This window comes from Miscanthus floridulus, chromosome 8 (assembly GCF_019320115.1).
Source record: "Miscanthus floridulus cultivar M001 chromosome 8, ASM1932011v1, whole genome shotgun sequence".
Classification (NCBI taxonomy): Eukaryota; Viridiplantae; Streptophyta; class Magnoliopsida; order Poales; family Poaceae; genus Miscanthus; species Miscanthus floridulus.
In genome coordinates this window covers 132,593,909-132,616,039 of record NC_089587.1, presented here as the reverse complement: position 1 = coordinate 132,616,039, position 22,131 = coordinate 132,593,909, and positions in this window count along the sequence as shown.

The window sequence follows — 22,131 nt, the reverse complement described above, 5'->3', positions numbered from 1 at the left end:
GGCTCCAACATCTTGTCCTTCACGTGGTGCATCTAGCATACCTAGATGAGATGCAAGATGCAAGTGCATGAATATGAAGAATAGTACCATGAGACGCATCACAAAATAGCAAGCAAGACAAGCATAGTTTACACTAACACACTTAAGTACTTCGCGATGCTTAACTTAACATCACACAATCTATCATGCTAAGATAACAAAGAATATTATACATGGCACATAAGTCTCACAAGATCTCAGGTGTATTTAACTTAATTACTAAGGACGTGAACCACACCTAGCAACATGCAAAGCAAGTCAAGGTGAAGCACAACTATAACCGGAATATGCCAATTTCTAGACTTGCAAACAGCGGCTTCATAAATCAATCATATCTGGAGTTTTATAAATCCAAATGATATGAAACAAGACATTATGGAAAGCTTAGGAAATTATATACATTTCATCTTTAATCATCTCAGCATGATTCCCAAGTTAAGTAGGTCGAAATTATACATTTACAGAAACTGGTCCACAATTGACAGAGAGCAGCCATTTCTGAAACCCAACTTTAAATAGGCATAACTCACAAACTACTTGGCCAAATGATACCAAATTTTAACAGCAGCTAGATACATAAATTATCTACAACTTTTGTATAAACAAGTTTCACAACAAAGTACATTGTCATGAAGAACTTTGCTAAGTTCCCAGATCTGTCCATAAACCACATCGGCAAGAAAATAAATATTAACTTATGTTGCAAACACATAATTAGGCAAAACAAACTTTATCAACATGTCACACATGACTAAAGAACACCAGAAAACCTAGTGTCCATGACCAAATAAATTCTTTTAATGCCTTTCTTAATTTATTTTAGATAACAAGGGGACTTAATGAACATATACTAAAAGTATACAATAAATTCTACAAAAATTACAGTGGCTCACATATCCTCTCAATAGTCTACTGTACAAATTTCACTCCATTTGAATATGTATAGCAACCTCTATGAAAAAGACAAGTTGCTAAAGCAAGAAATCATGTGAGAGCAAGATAAACCAATAACTCACTCATACTTCATCCAATACTCATGAAATTTTTACCACACATCAACTATCACATGAGTAGCATGCCACAAAAATTTCACTTCATTTGGAGCCCTAGATCTACAGTTATAAAAAAGACAAATACCACTAGCATTACAAACCTAGCTGCATAAATATATTTTTACAGCTAAAACTTTAAAGTAAAACATATAATATTATAGATCTAGTGCCTAGAGAATTTCACCAGGATTCCAAAAAGTCCACATTTACTATTTTACGAATTTCCTATGAATTACTATGAAATTCCAAAGTTCTTGCAAAATAATCACAAACCAGTCCTCACGGCACTATTCACATGAGTCACATGTTTCGCAACTGGACCCAAGAAAGAGCTTCTAAATACACGTGAGTCCTCCTTCTTCAACCTCACGGAGACAGAGCAGAGCACCGGCTCGAGGACGTGGCCGGGCTCCGGGAATCCGGCGGGGAAGCGACCCTCGGGCAGCAGGAAGGGACAGCCGGCCTAGCCACGGCCAGCTGTGGCCCGCGCCTGGCCATGCCGCGGCCGGCTACAGCAGCAGCGGCCCAGCGGCCGGCTACAGCAGCAGCGGCCCAGTGGCCGGCGCGTCGGAGGCATCAGCCTGCAGACGACCGCGCGACCGAGGAGATGGCACAGAGGAGCAGCGCGAGGCCAGGAAGAGGAAGACAAGGTTGGTTGGGGCGGCACGGTGCTGCTTGGTGGTCGGCCATGGAGCTCCACTCCCTGTCCATGGTGACCGCTCGGACTGGAGAGCGGAGAGAGGTGCTGGGGTGGCAGAGGGAGTGGGGAGGCGAGTGAGGAGGGATGAGTGAGCGCTCGGGCTCTCTAAATCGACGTGCGCGGCGACGTGGTGGACATGCGAGAGAGCGTCGAGCCACGCGGCGGTGAAGCGCTGCGGCCGGTCGGCCATTGCTACGTTCTGAAGATTCAAAAATGTAATACCACCTCAAACTTACGACTGAAACTCCATTTTCAACGATCCATAACTCCAAATCTGTTCGTCCTTTGCCACAATTTCAGTAATACAAGATGTAGAGCTACATGGGAACTACAACTTTGTCAACATGAGTTAGAGCTGGATCGACCTAGATTGGGAGTTACATTGTTCCAAAGTATGAACCCCGAAACTGTAAAACAGCTTAACACTTAGAAAAATTTGCTAAGTCTAAAACAGCCCCAATTCTGCCATGTGGGCCACTTTTGAGGGTGTTCTGATCATTTTCATGAGATGACCATAAAACAACTTTCGTTCCTTAGCAAGTTTACTACAACTTTGCTTAAGGGTGCTCCTCCATGCAAACACTCCAAGCTGCACTTTTTAAATAGTCAAACAAAACTAGTTCTAGGGTCAACATGAGTCAACTAGGGCTTAGAAACCTAATTTGGACTAATGACCTTTATGAACATTGTTCCTAATGCCAGTATAAATGTAGCTAGGGTGTTTTGGTGGGTCACCACATTCATTTGCATGTGATGCAATTGCTCTAGCTTCTCAAATCAATTTAAACATGCATTTGCAACACATGGAATGTTAACTCGAAACAAGCGAAACAATTCGTTGAAACACTGGACCCTAGTACATGGGACATGTACAACCCCTCTAGGGTACTAGGCATAACACACAGACACCACAGAAGGTACAAACATACATGAGCAATAAAGAACACCGTGTTGCAACATGGAAACATAGAATGATGCACATGTGGTAATGATATGAATGTGCTTATGTGACGCAATGCAGATGCACCAATGTAAGGCAAACACCAGGGGTGTTACAGCCGAGGTGGTCGAAGAGTACTTAAGGGTTGGTCCACATCTTGGTGCTTGTCTTTAGAAAAATTATGAAACTAGTTTCATAATTTTTCGACAACATATGAATTTTCTATGAATTTCGGAGATTAAATCCATTCCTGAAAAAGAAGAGGGAGGCCACGGTTTCTACCGGGCCACTACCGGGCTGCTGTCGGGCTTGGCTTACGCGAAGAGAAAAGGCAGGCCAGCCTCTTTGTCGGCCCAACTGCAAGGAAGAGAGAGGGGGCCAGCACGGGGCCACTAGGCCGATGTTGCAGCTACCGCAGTCGGCCCAAGAGAGAAGAGAGGGTGCTGGTGCTGGGCATTGGGCCGGCTGGCCTTGGTACTTTCCCGCAAGCCACTCATCAAGGCAGGGTCTAGGGCTGGGGCTGCTCGTGACACGCGCGTCCGTGGTGATGGTGTCGTGCGCGACGTTCTCCAAGGCCTTGGGTGAGCAGCTCGCGACCATGCCTAGTGGTGTTTGACCGAAGAGCCTGGGGACATAGACACAATGCGCACTTGGCTCGCCATGATGCAGCTTGGTGCATGAGTGCCAGCGTGGCCAAGGATGGCCTTTGGGTCTATGTGTGCGTGTGTCCGAGCAGTGGCCATGGTCGTGAGTGTGGTGGCAGGGTCCGAGGTCACGGAGGTGTAGGGGTCGGCTGAGCTCACCATGGTGAGGCCGTGATGGCGGTATGTGCGCGGGCGTGGTCATGGCCATGACGAGGTTTGCCGATGGCGTGGCGTCGAGGCAAGGCAGGGTCTTGTCAAGCGATGGCAGTGGCTAGTGTGGGTGTTAGCGCGGTGCTCCTGGCAGTGTGATGGCCATGGGCGGCAAGGTCTGTGCAGCAAGTCAATCAGGCATGCCGACATGCCATCAAGGGGCCAAGAGGGTGGAGCTTGGCCTAGGATGAGCTCACCGATGCATGGTCATACCTTGGTCGTGCAGCACTGCGTGTAGGAAGGGCTCGGTGCATGGAATCAAGGCGGATCTCGACGGCCAGATCCCGTGTCACAGGGTGGCCGGGGACGGGGGAAAAAAGGTCCGTGGCACGGCGGTGGCTTAGTTTCGACGCAGGGCTGGAAGGCGGCGCTGGGGCTCCAGGCGACCGGCTGCGTTCCCGAGTGCCATCGGCCCGACAAGGCAAGGCCGTGACCATGTACGTGAGTGTGCATGTGTGTCCTGGAGCGGGGTAGCTCTGGGGTCAAGTCGGCGTCGAAGGCCGGGACAGGGTCGGGGCTTGGCGTGGTCATGGCCGTGGATGAGGCGGTGCTCTAGCGGTGCACGGGTAGGCATGATCAGCAGCTCGAAGGCCGGCCAGGCAAGCGTCAAGACGTCAGACAAGGGCGGGGTTTGGGGAAGGCTCACCGTCCGCTTGTGTAGGCCATGATGAGGTGGTTGGCGGCTCGACATGGATCTGTGGCCGTGAGGTCATGGATTTCCCGAGGTCGCGCGGCTCGAGGACGCGCCCAGCGTTGTAGGCTTGTCGGCGAGGTCACGTGGTGTGGCTGGTGGCATGGTCGCAGCACGGCGAGGGGGCTATGGATGACACGACAGAGACAACGTGGCCTCCGAGCGACGCGGCTTGGCGATGAGGCCACCATGGCAGAGAATGCTATCGGCGTCGGGTGGTGAGGTCGTCGTGGTTCAGGGATGCTCGACGCTGTGACTTGCCCCAACACGCCACGACAAAGCAGAGGTGGTTGGCATGCTTGACGACGTCCATGTGGCTCCGGCGTGGCATGGATGTCATCACCGTGGCAATGTCAGCGTGGTGAGGCGCTGCGGTCTCTAGCTTGGCGTTCGGTGAGGACGTGGATGACATCGCCGTGGCAAGGCACCAGCGGCAGCATGGGCTTGAGGTGGAGGAAGGTAAGCGCGTGCGCCATCATCGGTTTGGCGAGACCGAGGTGGTGGCGAGGCCGGCTGTGGTGGGTGGAATGGCTCCGCGTGGTGCTGGCGGTGGGGTTGCTGAACATGGGGAGGCTTGAGGCGGCTGGGGAAGGGAGAGGGTGCCGGTTGCTGGGGCTTCTTATGCTCATGGCGCTAGGGCTCCCAGGGGCTCTATCCATCCTCGACGTCCGTGCACGGTCAGAGACGCATCAAGCGGCATGAGAGCCAAGGCGTGTGGGGTCACGAGCTTGCATGCGGTGCGCGTGTAGGGCACGTGCGCGCAGGTCAGAGCGAGCGGCGGCGGTGGCGACTAGGAGCGGCTGCTCTGCCCTAGGGTCAGTGGGGCGTGCGGATGCTAGCTAGGATGGGCCAAGGCGGGTTGGTGCGGGGGCGACGCGGACCGGCTGTGTGGGAGGCCTACGAGCGCCACTGGGCTTATGGCCTTACTGGGTCGGCCGGTTGATGGTTAGGCCACGTGGCCAGGAGAGGAGGCTGGCGCGCGAGTGGGCCGAGGGCGAGTGGGTTGGCGGGGTAGGCTAGGCCGAGGCCAAGGACGAGCGGGCTGGCGCTTTGGGCTGCTGCGCCGGTTGGGCCAAGCAGGCCACGCACACGCGAGCAGGCCAGAAGCAGGGTGGGCTGGTTCAGTTATTTGGGCCAGGTGCCCCTTTTCTTTTCTAATTTCTTGCTACATTATATTTGCTTCCAAAAGCTCCTAAATTGGTATACATGGGTTACCAACATGTACAGCTCCTAGTGGGGTCCTCTAGGGGTTATCTATGGGTTAGTGGGGTCCATGTCGAGGGTCAGCAATTCACAGGCATTGATTTACAAGGAAGGTCGATTGGCTTTATGAGTTAGATTAAGGGATTCGAATAAGGTTCAAGAGTAAAAGATGAACTGAGAGAGAGGAAAAGAGATTTATAAGATGTTCTAGATGGGATCAAAAGGATTTGCTACGGACTTGTGCTCTCCAACACATAACACTAAACCAACAAAAGAACTCCGACAACTCCTACAAGTAATTTTATATGCATGCAACAATTTATTTATAAATTGTTCTTAGTTTGACCTAGCATCTACATGCTTCACTCAATTGCAGGGAAAATTTTAAAAAGTTCATATTTTTGGCTTCTCCAAAAACCTAGGTTGTTACAGTCCACCCTCCTTACAGGAATCTCGTCCCTGAGATTAAGGTGTTGCTCAGTATGTGAAGAGGCAGGGTGTTGCTTCATGATCGGGGTAGTTGTTCCATAGAACCTTGCAAAAGGAATTGTCATCCTTTTGTTTTCTTCGATAACTCAATCCAAATTTGTATGGGGTGTCCAAGGATCTCTAGAGGTTTTGTCTAGTCATATGGCGGTCTTAGTTCATAGCCTATTAGGTTAGCCAGGGTTCTAGAGTCACATATAAATAAAATAGCTTCTATATTCTTCACTCGAGCAATATAATCACAAGAAGCATAAGAAGCAAAAGGATCCAAGCACTCAAGCAGCATTACAACTCCTATATGCATAGTGTTGACTTAAGGCGACTCCTAAGCCTTTGAGTCTCACACATCTATCGATCTTGCATGGGCGACAAAGGGAATCATTTCCTAGTGGTCGACTTTTCAGATCGGGGAGAGTCAGTTAGTAGTAGATCTCAAAGTAGAGACGGGGAATCAAGTGTTAGTAGCTATGACTCCTCTACAGATAGAATGTTTGGCTTCTAAACTAGTGTTTGGTACTAATGGTCTCGTCCTAAGGTCAAGTATGGCTCTGATACCAACTGAAACATCCTCAATTTTCCGCAAAGGGAAAATCCACAGAATGAATTATAATATGATGAAACCATTAGTTGATTCCATCATATTATCATATATCAGTCGATATCATAGTCATACATCGTAAGATTACAAGAATACAAGATATTACATCACTGGGGAACACACCTATTACAGAGTTAATCTAGCGGAAGACTATCGAGTGAAGGCTCCTCCTCCACGGGTCATCATCAGAGTTGGCATAGTGCAGCGTAGATTCTATCTCCGAACCAAACTTGAGCATAGGCACGAGACCTTCTAATCCTTCTAACGTCAGCATCTCTGAGAAGTAGGAAAATCTACACACCGCTAGATGTGTGCAGGCCATGGTCAGCACCAATGAGCTTTAGTGGAAAAGATAAAACAAGAGGATCTGGCGATCCTAATATGTAGCCGTGGTTTGCATCCTTAGCGCATGAGAAGCAAGTAACAGTAGTAATGTAATAATAATATCTAGTTTTTAACACATTCCTAGCCACACATATCCACATCCATCCATATCCATCTACCATCCCATCCCAACCATAACCACACCACCATCACCACATCTCATCTCACACACTCAGGTTGATAGGCTGACTCCCTCTCGACACTTGTCTCAATGGCCCACAGCCCCTGGCTCACGGCTGGAAAATACCCAACCCTGGAGGGAGAATAGAAGGACTCATCTCCTATCTAGTTTAAGCAAAACCGAGGAAAAGTCCATAGCCAACAAGTCAGCATATGTATCGATCGATCAACCAAACACTCTGCAGAGGTTTTACATACCCACAAGATAGCCATCCTCGATGGTGCCCCGTCTAGGTAGATTCCGGCCACTTGCTAGCCTAGAATGATGCCACCCTACCTCTCAGCCCTGGTACATCCCAAGTCTAGTCTGGGATGGCTGATACTGTGAGTTATAGACAGAGCCAAGGCCCATCAGATGTCAAGAGCCAGTCCACAAGGCCTCCTGAAGTCTCGGAAGGGTGTGGGGGAAACCGCACGCCCCGTACCTCCTTGCACACGTTCGCCTAGCAGTAGTGGCATTGTTCTACCAAGTAATCCGATCATCCCGCACCATATAGGATGAGTGGGATGTAAAAGATTCCCGGTGAATCTGAGTACTAGTAAGTCCTTAGGGATTGACCAAGCCAGAATGTCTTCATCAGGGTTTCCATTTTATGTGCCACCATAGCACCTCTACCCCGGGCTCCACCTCTCCAAGGTTCACACTCAAGGCCACCTCCAATTACCATTTACCCGCCATAGGTATTCCATATCTAGGTGCCTAGGTAGCACCACATAGCAAGACTCGCCCTAGGCTCGTCGTTATTCTAGCTCGGTCGACACAACCCTCACTCTCCATGCACCCAAGACACACGCAGCACGCTCACACACCACCAAGTCTGGCACCCATAGCCAAACCATTCCTAGGGGGTTCACCACCAACATCACATCCCCGACATAATGTGAAGTGGAGTTAATAATAAGTATAGTGGTGTAATATGCAAGCAAGCAGGCAAGTAAGCATATATAAGCGAGCGAGTGCACAAGGCAAGGTGACGTGGTAGAGTGGGTTGCATCAGGGTAATAATGGCTCAGGTAGTAGCATGCATCAAAGTACTAGCAAAGGAATAATTTATAAAGCGCTAGCAGTTCTGGATGTTATGCAATGTCTAATAGGATTCTCTAAAAGAGGGTACTGCCATGACACCTGTGGTGAAGAGGTAGTAGTGGTACAATTCTCCATTTGTTGGTGTTCCATTAGCAGGGTCACCTCCTCCTGCGTTAACTCCATTCTGCAGTCCTTGTCGTCGTCCATGTTCTCTTGGTCTGATCATCAGCTACTTCGCGAAGCGAGACGCAAGGCAAAGGAGCACTCAACACTTGAAAAGACGACAAGATGCAAGAAAAATCCAATAACACCAGCGAGGCAATAAGAGATACATGGCTTAGCCCTCTCGGCGGTTGTCTGATTTCCTCGGGCCAAAGAATCACAAGTGGTGGTTTGCTAAGCACAAGTTTAAGTCATGGCCAAGCCGGTATGGCTTTACGATAAATGGTTTAAGCCAGAGCTTACCCAGAGCAAACACCATGGCTCACGATCTTTCGATCCCATGTCATTAACTTGACGGAGATTGGAAGTCAAGCCCCAAGAAAGAAGAATGATGGGGTTCGGCTCTTATAGCCTTATCCCGCAGGTCACAATTGGACACGAGTAGCAAACAAGAATGATTAACACTATTGTAACTTGGCTTCAATGTACTTCGGCTCGCTCGCTATGGTAGAAAGCAGTAGCGCAAAGAGATTGGACATCAACGGGTTCTCTCGATCCTCACGACATAATAACATCGGGAGCCGAGAAGAGAGTTGGTCAGCAAAAGAAAAGAAGCGGGGGTTAGCTAGGTACATCCATGTCATGTTCTTAGACACATCTTTGGGAAGATGGTTTTAGACAGCCGATCAGGTCGACACGCACGGGTCCGAGGTACGACATAGTCTATAGCTTCGCTAGCTAAAAAGAGATAGTCCGGTCTTTGATCCAATCACCATGGACATGGCGGGATCGAATAGAGCGGCTAATAGGGCAATAACAGCAAGGAACTGAGGTCTGCTCCTTCCAACACACACGCCACGATAGAAGACAGGGCATTGGAAGGAGCGACTCACTAAAGAGTACAAGTGCGCAAACCACTCGTAGGGTACCTGACTTAGGTGCACTAGCACTAAGACATCTCTCTAATTCATAGTGGTGCGGTTGTCACCATGGGAATCAAGGAAATGCGATGGTCATACATGGTACAAGCATATGAGGGTTTGTGCACGAAGAGGCAAGTAAAAGTAAAAGAGTGGCGTAACTCCATGGTCATGGTGAGGCGAACTCGCGGCCACAAGCTATACCAACGGGTTGGCACCCATTGTTCCATGATTGTTATCTCTAGGTCATCTCCCATAGGACTTGGTCATGGAGGGCTCAAGGCATGCGGGTGATATCTGCATCGATGTTAGTATCGACATCGAATCCATCACGACCATGTTCAAGGGCCGAAGGCAGGAGCTAACACTTGTGGTAATATGAAGCCAACTAAAAAGCGACAGGTCGAGTTACACTCGGCATCACGGTCATGGCAAGACGGATCCCGCGATCGTAACATCCGAACAAGGTACGATCCCTCAGCCGGCTCAAAGGCTCGGCACACAGGCAACAACACCAACAATCAGTGATAAGAACCAACACGACCGAAGACACAACAACTCGACATGACTGAGGAGTAGCACATTCCATAGTTGGGGATAGGCAGACCTGCACAAGGGTATGGTGTAGATAGATATAGATAGATCAAGATCATGTATTGTAAGTGGACGAATGAGTATAAGAATGAGTGGGAAGGGGCTTTTGTCGGTGGTCGGAGATGTCACCGAGGTGGTCGGTGAGATCACCGTCGTGGTCGGAAGGCTGGCCGAGGTGGTCGGAGAGCTTTGCCGATGTGGTCGTTGAGATCGCAGAGGTGGTTGGAGTGATCATCAACGTGGTCGGTGAGATTGCCAAAGTGGTCGGAAAGGTTGCCAACGTGGTTAGAAAGGTTGCCGAGGTGGTCAGAAAGGTTGCCAACATGGTCGGAAAGGTTGCCGAGGTGGTCGGAGAGTACTTAAGGGTTGGTCCACATCATGGTGCTTGTCTTTAGAAAAATTATGAAACTGGTTTCATAATTTTTCGACAACGTATGAATTTTCTACGAATTTTGGAGATTAAATCCATTCCTGAAAAAGAAGAGGGAAGCCACGGTTTCTACTTGGCCACTACCGGGCTACTGTCGGGCTTGGCTTACATGAAGAGAAAAGGCAGGCCGGCCTATTTGTCGGCCCAACTGCAAGGAAGAGAGAGGGGGCCAGCACAGGGCCACTGGGCCTGATGTTGCAGCTGCCGCAGTCGGCCCTAGAGAGAAGAGAGGGTGCTGGTGCTAGGGCATTGGGCCGGCTGGCCTTGGTACTTTCCCGCAAGCCACTCATCAAGGCAGGGTCTAGGGCTAGGGCTGCTCGCAACGCGCGCGTCCATAGTGATGGTGTCGCGCGCAACGTTCTCTGAGGCCTTGGGTGAGCAGCTCACAGACCGTGCCTAGTGGTGTTTGACCGAAGAGCCTGGGGACACAGACACAGTGCACGCTTGGCTCATCGTGATGCTGCTCGGTGCATGAGTGCCAGCGTGGCCAAGGTCGGCCTTTGGGTCTGTGTGTGCGTGCGTCCGAGCGGTGGCCATGGTCGTGAGTGTGGTGGCAGGGGTCCGAGGTCACGGAGGTGTAGGGGTCAGCTAAGCTCACCATGGTGAGGCCACGATGGCGGTATGTGCGCGGGTGTGGTCATGGACACGACGAGGTTTGCCGACTGGCATGGCGTCGAGGCAAGGCAGGGTCTTGTCAAGCGATGGTAGTGGCTAGTGTGGGTGTCAGCGCGGTGCTCCTAGCAGTGTGATGGCCATGGGCGGCAAGGTCTATGCCGCAAGTTAGCCGGGCATGCCGACATGCCATCAGGGGGCCAAGAGGGTGGAGCTTGGCCCAGGATGAGCTCACCAGTGCATGGTCATACCTTGGTCGTGCAGCACTGCGTGCAGGAAGGGCTCGATGCATGGAATCAAGGCGGATCTCGATGGCCAGATCCCATGTCACAGGGTGGCCGAGGACGGGGAAAAAAGGTCCGTGGCACGGCGGTGGCTTGGTCTCGACGTAGGGCTGGAAGGCGGCACTGGGGCTCCAAGCGGTCGGCTACGTTCCTGGGCACCATTGGCTTGGCAAGGCAAGGCCGTGGCCTTGTACGTGAGTGCGCATGTGTGTCCTAGAGTAGGGTAGCTCTAGGGTCAAGTCAGCGTCGAAGGCCGGGACAGGGTCGGGGCTTGGCGTGGTCACGGCCGTGGACGAGGCGGTGCTCCGGCGGTGCACGGGCAGGCATGATCAGCAGCTCGAAGGTCGGCCAGGCAAGCGTCAAGACGTCAGACAAGGGCGGGGTTTAGGGAAGGCTCACCGTCCGCTTGTGTAGGCCGTGATGAGGTGGTTGGCGGCTCGACGCAGATCCATGGCCTCAAGGTCATGGATTTCCCGAGGTCGCACGGCCTGAGGACGCGCCCAGCGTTGCAGGCTTGTCGGCGAGGTCGCAAGGTGCGGCTGGTGGCGTGGTCATAGCACGTCGTGGGGGCTCGGGACGACACGACGGGGATGACGTAGCCTCCGAGCGACACGGCTTGGCGATGAGGCCGCCATGGCAGAGAATGTTATTGGCGTTGGGTGGTGAGTTCGTCGCGGTTCGGGGATGCTCGATGCTGTGACGTGCCCCGACATGCCACGATGAAGCAGAGGTGGTTGGCGTGCTTGACGACATCTGTGTGGCTCCGGCGTGGCGTGGATGTCGTCGCCATGGCGATGTCGGCATGGTGAGGTGCTGTGGTCTCTAGCTTGGCGTTCGGTGAGGACGTGGACGATGTCGCCATGGTGAGGCACCAGCGGTGGCATGGGCTCGAGGTGGAGGAAGGTAAGCGCATGCGCCATCATCGGCTTGGCGATACCGAGGTGGTGGCGAGGCCGACTATGGTGGGTGGAACGGCACCGCGTGGTGCCGGTGGCGGGGTTGCTGAACATGGGGAGGCTTGAGGCGGCTGGGGAAGGGAGAGGGTGCCGGCTGCTAGGGCTTCTTATGCTCACGACGCTAGGGCTCCTAGGGGCTTCGTCCATCCTCGATGTCTGTGCATGGTCAGAGACATGCAGCGCGCATCAAGCGGCGCAGGAGCCAAGGCGCGTGGGGTCACGAGCTTGCGTGTGGTGCACGTGCAGGGCGCGTGCACGTAGGTCAGAGCGAGCGGCGGCAGCGGCGACTAGGAGCGGCTGCTCTGCCCTAGGGTTAGTGCAGCGTGTGGATGCTCGCCAGGATGGGCCAAGGCGGGTTGGTGCAGGGGCGACGCGGGCCAGCTGCGTGGGAGGCCTGCGAGCGCCACTGGGCTTATGGCCTTGCTGGGTCGGCCAGTTGATGGTCAGGCCACATGGCTGGGAGAGGAGGCTAGCGCGCGAGCAGGCCAAGGGTGAGTGGGTTGGCGGGGCAGGCTGGGCCAAGGCCAGGGACGAGCGGGCTGGCACTTTTGTCGCAGAACCGACCAATTTATAAGAGTACAAGTACAATGGCAGCCCGCAAGTGGTCGCACTGTCATACTTGAACCCATATAAACCCGGTAGTCCATCGAGTACCATGACGGGTCTCGATAAACGATTTACAACAACCAAGATCATACAAGATTCAACATACATGCCACATATTACATAAAGTTCATAGATACATTTCGTCATCAGAGTATGAATAAAAGTTATTACAAACCGAGTTTGATAAATAAAGCGGAAGCAAATAAGTTCGAAGATAAAATTTCCAACATAGTTTAATACAGTGCCAAACCAGATAATGGTCCACAAAAGCAAAGATAGGAATTACTAAAGAAGCCTACCCAAGGCTTACTCCTCATCCACGGTGGGATAGAAGCAACTCTTGCAATACCCATGATACACAGTGCCATCTGCAACAATGGGAAAATAAACCCTGAGTATGAGAAGGTACTCAGCTAGACTTACCCGTCATGAACCAGAAATAAAATGACTCCAAGGATTATGCAAGGCTGTATAAGTGGACGTAACTTGTCAACATTTTGCGTAAAAGCAATCGAGTCATGGTGTAGTTACAAATTCTTTACCAGGTTAATTATGACTATCCATTTCTAGGTTAGCAACTATCCTATGCCAAACATGTGGTATATCATTTAGAAGCATACAATAGTAACCATAGCAGGTATTGTAATTCCATTTTCATCCGAACCATCATGTTTCATAACACAGTTACTACGATGTTGGGACTAGCCAAGTTTCTCACTATCCGGGAGAGACGGCGATTCGAATCGATTTCAACCAGCTAGGAATTTATTCCTAACACAAACCTAGGTCTACCAGCCACGATAGCCTTAGGTCACCTTTGGTACAACTTCGGTACACATTTCACGGGTCCGTACTACGCCGCACAATCTGGAACACTAGATGCTAGGATGCTCAGGCCAAGCCTACCCTTGGGCTTAGTCTGATCGTTCCCCGGAAGGAGCGCACAACAGAACGATTCCCGGCCTGAGTTGAATTACTCGGCTTCGTGGTCAGAATGAGTTATCCGGCTAGCTAAGTGAGAGGCATGTGTTCAATCTTGTCAGAAGCGCCAACAACGGTACGGTCCTTAATCGACACAGACGGGGATAAATCCACACCCAAGACCTCCATGTCTTGTCGCTTCTCTATCGACTTCCCGTCTGGTCTCGATTTACTTTTACCCCATGGTTCTTGTTCCACGATAGCAAATATAGCCAACCGTGCTCCGGTATCCACCTATATCTCGCAGGTGATAGGACATCACCTGACTTCTACCGGTCTAAGCATGGCTAAGCATATATATTCGATCCTAGACCTATACCGGTTATAGGTGTAAGTTTTGGACAAGGAATGTACATGCATCAAGTGGTTTCGTTAAACTCTTATAACCTAATGCATCAATCATAAATACGTAAGTAAACATTTGTAAATTACTGGGAGACTTATAATGCTCCGGGGCTTGCCTCGCAGAAAGGAAGTAGGGCGGTGGTCAGGACACTCCGGAAGCTCTTCAGGGTTCTGCTCCACGCCTTCGGGAGCTGCGGCTTGCGGATCCTCCTGCCGGTTCCCTTCCTCTGCTTCTTTGAATTCCAGCAACATGATCTCTTCCTCCGATCCTAGATGCATGAGTATGGCATAAGTATTACGAATGCATAATGTTAACAAGTGCATCATGTTTATTGAGTAGGTGCATATCTCTTCTCGATTATTACTGAATCTACTTCGACAATGCATTGACTATGCCACAACCAGTAGCTACTTGTTTCACTCATAACTGGAGTTCTACTAATCTAAAAATAGTGATCCTAGACTTTCTGGAAAGCTTATCAAATTCTCTACAACTTTGTTATTAACCATTTTTACAGTACACATCAGTTTCAACATGCAACTCATCAAACTCTAGAATCAGTCTGGAAACTATTTAATATGCAACATAAAGTAATAATACTTCTACTTCATGTAATCATGCAAAATTTGACAACATAGGTTCTACCAACAGTTTAAGCATACCAAATACATTTAAGATAATATAATGGTGAAGCCCAAACTATTTATTTAATTGCCTTTATTATTTTATTTAGATATCTAGGTTAAATAATAAACATATATTAGATACACTTCATAAATTCTCAAAAATTTACAGTGCCTTACTAATGCTATCAAAGGACCACTATAAAAATTTCATGTCATTTTACTAAGTAGAACATTCTATACAAAAATGATAAGGCAGCAAGGCTTGAAATAGCATAAATGGAAAATCCTATTGAAAAGTGTCAAGCAACAGATTTCCTATTTTTCTTAACATCCATATGGTACTAGGATTGCCTCCAACAAATTTCATGAATTTTGGACAAATAAATAATTTATAAAAATTCATGCAAGGATTGACTATTCATAAAAGAAAAATCTATAACTATAAATCTACCCATGCACTGGTCCTCAAATTTTTACCAAAGTTCATATATGACAAGAATAGCTTACCACAAAAATTTCATAATTTTTGGAGCATAGGAACTCTAGATATAAAATAAACAAATTTGAATGCATTCAAAAGCACATTTCAAATCACTATTTAAATCTCCAAAACTTTCTACTGTAAATGTTAAAAACATATTTTTCCTAAATACTACACCTCCTAAGGAACACTACAAAATTTATTTCACAAATTTAGGAGCTACCAAACTAGAGGTATGAAAATCACAAAAGAAATCAAAAACTAGAATCAAATGAGTTAGCCATCAAACACGGAGTCGCTAACCGGTGGGACCCGGTGGTCAGGGGACCCCACATGTCATCGACTCGAAGCAGGCAGGCGGCGCTGTACGCTGCTGGCGTGGCCGAAGCTCACCGATGGTGAGGTTGCCGACGGTGACGTCTTCGCACGGTGATCTACGGAGCAGCGCGCGTCGAACAACCTAGGTGACGGCAGTAGAGGGTGAGCAGAGCATGCCCGTCGCCGGTGATGGCGGCACGGCGGAGGTGCTTAGTGGTGTGCCAGTCATCACCGGCCATGGCGAAGCTAGGAGAGGCGTGCATCAGCACCTAGGTGACCAAGCGAACCTATCTAGACGACCTACGCGGCTCGTGAAGCTCCAACGAAGCATGGCCATAGTACGGTGGCGCTGAGGTAAGAGCACGGCGGCGTTGGTTGTCGCGTTCCACGCTGGCAGAGCAACTAACGAAGGTAACGTCCTAGCACTGGCTAATACACGTCCTGACCAAATGCTAACGCTCAAAACCGAAGGAAAAGCGCCGACGAGTCGAGCTGTGGCGAGCTTTCCGTGGAGGCGGCAATGGCGGCCGAGGTTCCAGCAAGAGGGGAAAAATGGAAATGCGCCCTCACCAAGGCGCAACTGAAACAGTTAACATGTCGAGGCGGTGGTGGTGGATGAGGCGCACCGAATGGCGAGATGTAGATGGCGGTGGTGCGGTGTAGCGCGCACAAGGCGATGGCGGAGGCGGTGCTGTGCTCGGCGGCGTTGCCTGGTGCCGCGGCGAGAGCAAAGGAGGGCGCTGGAGAGGGAGAGAGCGGGCGCGAGTGAGTGAAAAATGGAGCGGGCGCACGCGGGGTGATAATGGCCTGCTCAGGCCTGGCGCTGCCCGATGGATCAGAGCGGCGGCGACGCGCGGCCAACGCCGCGGACACGCGGCGGTCAGCTCCTGAGGCCGGTCGGCCACTGTCGATTTGATTCAGTTCGTTACAGTGAAGCTAGCCGAGCCTGACGACGCGTTTTGCAACGATGAAAACTTCGTGACTAATGGCTTTCAGCGTAAACTTAGTACATCAAAGTTGAAGTATAAGGTACCAGCTAAAATTTTCATTCAAGGATCACATGCTAATTCGCAACAGAAATGGAGAAAAATCATCCCAAAGTTCGGCTGACAGAACTGTCCGGGTGCAAGACTTAGAAAAAATTCCTTAAGTGTTGAATTCATGATTTTGCTGATTCTTGTGGGACCCATTCAAGCATGTTAGAAGCTAAATCAGCTAGTGACCAAAAAATAAAAGTTGTTCCTTATGTCAAACACTACAACTTTGCTTTAGTGAACCCCTCCATGCAAGGTCTCTAACACCTAGTTCAACTTTGGTCAAACATGTCACTTTTAAATGATGATACACATCAAAGCATGGCTTAATGACCTAATTAGCCCTAACCATGAATATCAAAGTTGTTCATAATGATACTCTAAACATGTTTAAGCAATCTGCAAGGTCTTTTAATCATATTATGTAGTAGTCACTCATAGAGCTAGTTAGGGCAATCACATGAAACATGACTTAAAGGCTTGATTATGAAAAGTGATTTTCATGAACAATGCTCTAATTGCTAACCCAATTGTGGTTACATGTTTTTGTGACTCACATCTACCAAGTACATGTTTTCATTCATGATCATTTGCATATACTCATGGAGACATGAAATAATGAGAAAGATTGCATATAATAATGAAACATGCGATAACAAGCAAATGTTGCAGATGTTTCAAACAAATGTTTCAATTGTAAATGCTTGTTTATGAATGCGTGATGATCATGCTCATGTTATGCAAGGCTAACACCCGAGGTGTTACAGCTTTGGGCTGCTGCGCCGGTCGGGCCAAGCAGGCCGCGCGTGCGCGAGCGGGCCAGAAGCAGGGTGGGCTAGTTCGGTTATTTGGGCCAGGTGCCCCTTTTCTTTTCTAATTTCTTGCTACATTATATTTGCTTCCAAAAGCTCCTAAATTGGTATACATGGGTTACCAACATGTACAGCTCCTAGTGGGGTCCTCTAGGGGTTATCTATGGGTTAGTGGGGTCCATGTCGAGGGTCGGCAATTCACAGGCATTGATTTACAAGGAAGGTCGATTGGCTTTATGAGTTAGATTAAGGGATTCGAATAAGGTTCAAGAGCAAAAGATGAACTGAGAGAGAGGAAAAGAGATTTATAAGATGTTCTAGAAGGGATCAAAAGGATTTGCTACGGACTTGTGCTCTCCAACACATAACACTAAACCAACAAAAGAACTCCGGCAACTCCTACAAGTAATTTTATATGCATGCAACAATTTATTTATAAATTGTTCTTAGTTTGACCTAGCATCTACATGCTTCACTCAATTGCAGGGAAAATTTTAAAAAGTTCGTATTTTTGGCTTCTCCAAAAACCCGGGTTGTTACAGCAGGTATAAATCGTGGCAACATTATCATCATCATCTATTTAACTATATCGTTAAATTAATTGAATCTACGTTGTCGCTGCTCAGTCAAGTTCTCACTATCCGGGAGAGACAGCGATTCGAATCGATTCCTATCCAGCTGGAGGGGTATTCCTAACACAAACCCTGCTTCCCCCGTTAGGGTCGCAAACAAGTCACCTTTGGTACAATTTAGGAGTCGCGAGTCCGATCAGTGCCGCAAAATCAGAGAACCACTCTGCCATGAGTGCTCGGTGACTTAACCCACCCTTGGGCTTATGCCAATGGCTCTCTACACATCCTTACTGCCATCTAGATTGCGACCAACTGCTCATGTCCCCAGCCTAAATCGAGCTACTAGGCTTCGCGGTCGGAATGAGTTATCCGGCCAGCTAAATATTAGGCTGCGTTCAACATGACATAAGGATGTACAGTGTATCGGTCCTTAAACGACACAGATGGAGTCACTATGTCCAACCCTACACAAGACTCCGCCTGGTCTTCATTCATTATTAGCATGTATGCGCAAGATAAATATCATGGATGCACATGAACGAAGTTAGGAATGCTTGGGGAATGCACATGCTTACTGCAGTCCGCATTTTCTGACTTAAGCTCTTTTCAAATCACTTTAACTTACCAAGTTTATACAACCTAATGTACAATTGCTCATCTTCAGTTAAGGACCTAGCACCTGCACCTAAGCATGTTCTCAAGTTAGGCTAGCACCTAAACAATCAACAAGAACATTGTAACTAAGCATACACACAAACATTCATATTTCAGCAAAACAGGAACTTATATAGTGGTACAGTAAACTAATCATATCCGGAGATCTACAAATCAAAATGATAGGAACCAAGACAATTTGGAAAGCTTATGAAATTGCCTACAATTCATTTTCAAACCTCAAGGTATGATTCCAACCTTTACCAGGTCGAATGTATAGAACTACATAATCAGGTCCAAACAAGACAGAGAGCAAAGAAAACTGTGATCCAACTTTGAATGACTAGTAGCTCCTAAACTACTAGGACAAATGCCACCAAATTTTGACAGGAGCTTGATACATAATTTATCTACAACTTTTGTATTCACCACTTTCCCAGCAAACCAAATTATCATAGTGAACTTTGCAATGTTCCTAGAACTGTCCAAACAGACATAATGCAAGGAAATATTTATTAACTTATGTTGTAAACATATAATTGGACAAAACCAACTTTACTCACTTATCACACATATCACAAGAACACCAGAAAGTAAAGTGTTCACCACCAGTTCATTTCTTTTAATGCCTTTCTTAATTTATTTAATTATTTAATAGGAATGATAAACATATATGAAAACTGCACCATTTAATCTACAAAAATTACAGTTGGTACTACGTGCTCCAAGTAGACTATCGTAAAAATTTCACATCATTTGAGCAAGTATAATATCCTACACAAAAATGACAAGGCATAAAGGCTTAAAATGACATAAATAGGAAACCCTAGTGAAAGGTGTCAAGCAAAAGATTTTATATTTTTCCTAGCATCCTTAAGGTACTAGGACATCCTCCAATAAATTTCATGGTCATTGGATTCATAGATAAATTACTAAAATTCACCCAAGGATCACCCAATGATAAAAGGAAAATCTACAACTCAAAAACTATACATGCACTGTCTCTCAAATTTTTACCAGAGCTTCTACTCATCAAGAAGAGCTCACCAACAAAACTTCATAATTTTTGGAGCACTAGAACTCAAGATATAAATTAAACAAGTGTTCATGTTATATTTTTCCTAAATACTGCACTTCACCATGATCCTAACAAAATTGGAACCACCTAATTTGGATTTACAAAACTGGAGATACAAATTTTACAAAACAGCATTCAAATCTGAATTATTTGAACTATCCTTTTAACACTCAGTCACTGGCAGGCGGGGTCCACCAGTCAGCTGGACCTGCGCGTCAGCGACACGAAAACAGGGGAGGCGGCTTGCTTGACACGGAACCGGAGGAGCTCGCCGACGCTGGCATCACCGGTGACGAGGAGGGTACCTCCGTGTTCACCATGACTTCCCACACCGATTGACACCCTAACCCTAAACCCTACCGGCCCCTAAGTACCCCGCCCATGGAGCTCGACAGCTCAGCCATGGCGCACGGCGGCGCGCGGCCGCGTTTCTGGCCCGCTGGACCGGTGTTCACGATGACATCTTCACCCGAGCATCAACACGTGATGGAGAAGGCTATACGAGAGCTAGGGAAGGAGGAGAGAAGCGGTGCTATGCTGACCATGGAGAGCGCAACTCCGGTGAGGTCCGGACGGCAGCGGAAATGGAAATGTGGCCATTACCTTGGTCCTCTGGCTCAATAGCGTGGTGGACAAGCTAGAGGAGGCTATGGTGGAGTTGTGGGTTAGCTAGAGGCAGTGTTTTCGTGGTGGCAAGGGAGCTAGGCGACGGCGGTGCTCGGCATCAATGGCGGAGGTGGTGGCTGTCGTGGCGGACGCTGCGCTGAGGCAAAGGAGAGTGAATGAGAGCGAGCTAGGAGGGCAGAAGGACGTGGTTTCAAGCGAAGGACAGCGGGCAGTGGCGCCAGGGAGGCCACATTGCATGGAGGCCATGCGGCAGCAGAGGCCTATAGCCGGTCGGCACTGTAGCATGTCTGAAGTTTTCGATTTAGTTACCAAAGGTGCCGAGTGACAGCGCCATTTCCATGATCCATAACTTCCAAACCGTGATGATCTAGCTCATGGTGTAGTTGACAAAGTTGGAGATCAACATGAGGGCTACAACTTTTACAATTGTAGCTTGAGCTGGTTTGGCTTGGTTTGGGAGATACAATGCTCCAAACATCAACACATGAAACTGAAACTTGCTTTGCGACTTAGAAAATTTTTAGACTCTCCAATTAGACCTCAAAACTGAATTGTGGGCCCTTTTTGAGCATGTTCTACACATTTTCATGAGATGGTCATAAAATAACTTTTGTTCCTTATAAAATTTGCTACAACTTTGCTTTAGGTTGCTCAGACATGCAAACATTCTAAGCTATACTTTTTAATCAGTCAAATAAAAGAGTTCTAGGGTCAATACAAGTCAAACTATCACTTGGAAACTTAATTAGGCAAAATGGTCAACATGAACATTGTTCCTAATGACATTCTAAGTATAACTAAGTTGCTTAAGAGGATAACTAACCACACCACACCTTGGTCACACCAAAATCAAGCATCACATGTATTGAAACAAGGAAAAACAAGTGACTTGTTACTTTTGTTTCAAAGCCATGTTTCATACATTTCATGAGTTTGTGGCATGGTACTAGCTAACCATGTTTCACTAAAGTGAGTTGCACATGTTGCACTTGAGTGTTGCTCACTATTCATTTTCTAAAACAAACACACATAGAATATAACAATATGTTGCAATGTTTCAAAAGCATGTTTCATACAACCTAAGCTCATGAATGGGTGAATGATGCTCATGTTTATGAAATGCAAGTGCAAATGTGGAAGCCAAACACCTAGGGTGTTACACTCACATAGCTCAGACACATGCTCAAACAACTTGAGCGCATGTTCAAATAGCTCAGAGGCATGTTTAGCATCTCGGATGCATGCTCAATAGCTCGAACAAGCTCAAGATAGTGTTGCTCAATGGATGCAAGGTGCTTGGGGACTAGCTATGGGGTATAACCCCCTGATAACAGTAGGGCTATACATGTGCCTGAGCCGCTAGGGGAGGTCCAAGCCCACAAGACTACACATTGGCCATGCCACTAGTGGAGGCCTAGCCTATAAGACAACATTGTGCAAAGCATGATATAGGTCGGTGTGCCTAGCAAGACCACGTGAAGATCTTCGATGATCTAGGAAACCTACTCAGATATGCTAGATCCTGTGATATTTTATAACTTTCTATCTTGTAAAGCTGATCAGGATAGAAACAACCAATCTATAACCCTACCCCTAGGCTATATAAGGTGGGTAGGGACCCCCTCATTTTCATCTAATCATATGCAACACAACCCACCAAAAGACATAGGACATAGGGTATTATGCCAAGTCGGTGGCCTAATCCTGCCTAATCATTGTCTCTTGCATTCTGTGTCACCGTCCAGTTTCCTCATGTGCACCTCCACTGATTTATCTACTACCATGGGCATACCCCTTGGTAGACTGCTAGCCATATCTCATTGACATGTCCCCCAGCCAGTCCATGGGAGGTTTGCCCTCCACCCAAGCTGCTAGGAAGCTCCC